We start from the raw sequence: 3,971 nt of genomic DNA on the forward strand, positions 1-3,971 counted from the left end.
CAAGACATTCTAGTAAACAACTTCCTCATATAACTCAACTTGAAACAAGTATAAAGTAATCACAAATAAAGGTGCATAAGAAATCATAGTTGGTGATGGCAAACTTCGTTCTTGGTCAGAGAACAATTAACAGATTATATTTATCTCATTGAGCAACGCTCTCATGTTAAAGTTTATATGGCACAACTTGCATACTCAATCATAATGGTCTCCTCATGATCATTGATAACTTGCAAAGCTATATTCATTCAGATAAAACTTGTACTAAACAAGGAAGAATAAAAGACATGATGAAGCAAATCACAATATAATGGTTTGATCACAACTACTCAAATGCTTGCTTGAGATGGAGGGAAATAGGTTTACTGACTCAACATAAAGTAAAAGACAGGCCCTTCGCAGATGGAAGCAGTGATTAAATCATGTGCTAGAGCTTTTTCAGTTTGGAAATCATATAGAGATAATAAAAGTAACATTTTGAGAGGTGTTTGTTGTTGTCAACGACTGGTAGCGGGTACTCTAACCCCCTTGCCAGACAACCTTCAAAGAGCGGCTCCCATTTTATTTTCATTTTGTGTGGCACTCCTTCCAACCTTTCTTTCACAAACCATGGCTAACCGAATCCTCGGGTGCCTGCCAACAATCTCATACCATGAAGGAGTGCCTTTTTATTTTAGTTTTATTATGATGATGACACTCCCCCCAACCTTTACTTACACAAGCCATGGCTAACCGAATCCTTCGGGTGCTGTCCATCAATCACATACCATGGAGGAGTGTCTATTTAGTTTAATTAATTTGGGACTGGGAATCCCATTGCCAGCTCTTTTTGCAAAATTATTGGATAAGCGGATGAAGCCACTAGTCCATTGGTGAAAGTTGCCCAACAAGATTGAAAGATAAAACACCACATACTTCCTCATGAGCTATAAAACATTGACACAAATAAGAGATAGTAAATTTTGAATTGTTTAAAGGTAGCACACGAAGTATTTACTTGGGATGGCAGAAAATACCATGTAGTAGGTAGGTATGGTGGACACAAATGACATAGGTTTGGGCTAAGGTTTGGATGCACGAGAAGTATTCCCTCTCAGTACAGGTCTTTGGCTAGCAAGGTTAATTAGCAAGCATAAGAGTCGAGGGAAACAAACAAATATACATGTGATAGAAATAATCATGCATCTTCCTTATAAGCACAGACAGTTTTAACTTCAGAATAATAAGCTATGAGCTAACAAGAAAGAAAGACAATGAAACATCTACATGTATTTCTCTTTTCTACTTGAACCTCAAAGTGTTGTTGCTATTGACCAATGCTAAGTTTGCCAAAACCAAATAGATTTATTTAATGCTCCCAAAGTGATACCAATACTAGCAACAAGGTAAATCATATAATAGAGATTGCAAACTAAAATAAGATGTGCAATATGTAAATGATAAAACTTCTCATTAATATTCCATAACGATAACTCACACCAAGGGATGCATAGACAACCAACTAAAGGAGAGATACTTCCAAACTGCAACCCATCTTATATGATAACTTCCCTACTCATGATATGACACTACTTGACAGTAAAAAGTAAAAGGTAGTGATGATGTGATACCGCGGCACTCCCCCAAGCTTGGAACAAACCAAGGGGATGCCAATACCGATGATAAATTACTCCTTCGGCGATGGTGGTGATGAACTCCCGTCATCAAACTTCCAAGGAAGAGGCTCTCCATCAAGAAACGACATCTTGGTCTCGGGGATCCTGAAACTAGCAGCACAGCTTATGTATTTAAACCTGTTTTCATACTCACAATTCTGATTCTGAACGTCATAGAGTTGTGCTTGGAGTTTGTTGGTGGTGTCGTGAAGTGAGAGGATGTCGCCCCAAAGCTTTGCAGTTTCCTTCTCGTGTTCAGCAATGAGTTCAGACACAATGTTGTGGAAGATATCCACCTCACGCTCAGCCATCATCTTGTATTTGAAGACCTCTTGTTCTAGCTTCTCCATCCTGTCCTCCAAGCTTCCTTCTCCTTTAGGACCCTGGACATCCTTGATCTGCAGTTCTCCCTCAACGAGCAGCAACTCCTTGGGGTGCATCCTCAGCTCCTCCATGTACAAGTTGCCAACATCCTTGCGGGAGCTGTCCTTCCGAGTTTCCGACGAAGACATGATGGCTCTAGATCCGAAGCAAATCCTGGCAGAAACAGCTCGAAACAAAACACGTCGAGAAAACGATATACGGACCTCCAGGGGTCCGGGGGATTATATGGCAAAAAATTTCACGACAAAAGGAAAGTACCAGGTCGAACCGGAGTCGGAAAGGGGCGACGAGGCAGCCAGACCATAGGGCGGCGCGGGCCAAGGCCAGGCCGCGCCGGCCTATGGTGGCACGCCCTCGTGCGTCTTTTCCACTCCGTTTCGATCTCGTAATTTTTCATATTTTCCAAAAACAGCAAAAATATTGTTCGGAAAGTAAATTGCGAACTTTTCATTACCAGTACTGTTACCTATTCAAAGTCGAGTTCTGGCGGACTGTCAACTTGTCCTTTGATGAAAGCCTCCGGTGTTTCCACTCGAATAATATCAACATCAACATTATAGGAATCACCTGAGATATAATGCTTGAGTCTTTGTCCATTCACCACTTGCGTGGCATTGCCTTGGAGAGAGCTAATTTTGATCGCTCCTGAACGATACACCTCCTCGACAACATACGGTCCTTCCCATTTCGAGAGTAATTTCCCTGCAAAGAATCTGAGACGAGACCGATACAATAGGACTTTATCTCCAATATTAAATTCTCTTTTGATAATCCTTCTATCATGCCATTTTTTAACTTTCTCTTTAAAGAGTTTAGCATTTTCATAAGCTTCACTTCTCCATTCATCTAGAGAACTCAATTGCAACAACCTCTTATTACCGGCAAGTTTAGGATCTTTATTTAATTCTCTAACAGCCCAATAAGCTTTGTGCTCTAGTTCTAAAGGTAAATGACAAGCTTTCCCATAAACCATTTTATAAGGTGACATTCCCATGGGATTTTTATAAGCAGTTCTATAAGCCCAAAGTGCATCCTTCAATTTACTAGCCCAATTCTTTCTAGTTTTATTAACAGTCTTTTGCAAGATAGATTTAATCTCTCTATTTGATAATTCTACTTGCCCACTAGTTTGAGGATGATAAGCGGAAGCAATTCTATGATTAATACCATATCTAGCAAGAGTTTTTCTAAAACCACCATGAATAAAATGAGAACCTCCATCAGTTATAATATATCTAGGAACTCCAAATCTAGGAAAAATAATATCTAAAAGCATTCTTAAAGAGGTCTCACCATCAGCACTTTTTGTAGGTATGGCTTCCACCCATTTAGTAACATAATCAACAGCAACAAGTATATGAGTGTTACCTTCTGAAGAGGGAAAAGGTCCCATGAAGTCAAATCCCCAACAATCAAACGGTTCAATAACAAGAGTATAATTCATCGGCATTTCATTGCGTCTAGAGATATTACCAACCCTTTGGCATTCATCACAAGATAAAATAAACTTCCTTGCATCTTTGAAGAGAGTTGGCCAATAAAAACCTGATTGTAGAACCTTTTGCGCGGTTCTTTCTCCGGCGTGATGTCCTCCATAAGCACTACCATGACATTTACTCAATATCTCTTGTTGTTCATATTCGGGAACACATCTTCGCATAATACCATCCACTCCTTCTTTATATAAGTGTGGGTCATCCCAAAAATAATGCCTCAAGTCATAAAAGAATTTCCTCCTTTGCTGAGCTGAAAAGGTTGGAGGCAAGTACTTGGAAACAATAAAGTTAGCATAATCAGCATACCAAGGACTGTCTCGCGAACTCACCTTTATTGCAGCCAATTGTTCATTTGGAAAACTATCATTAATAGGAACAGGATCATAAGCAATATTTTCCAATCTAGACAAATTATCAGCAACAGGATTATCAGCAC

The sequence above is a fragment of the Lolium perenne genome, chromosome 2, assembly GCF_019359855.2.
Source record: "Lolium perenne isolate Kyuss_39 chromosome 2, Kyuss_2.0, whole genome shotgun sequence".
Taxonomy (NCBI): Eukaryota; Viridiplantae; Streptophyta; class Magnoliopsida; order Poales; family Poaceae; genus Lolium; species Lolium perenne.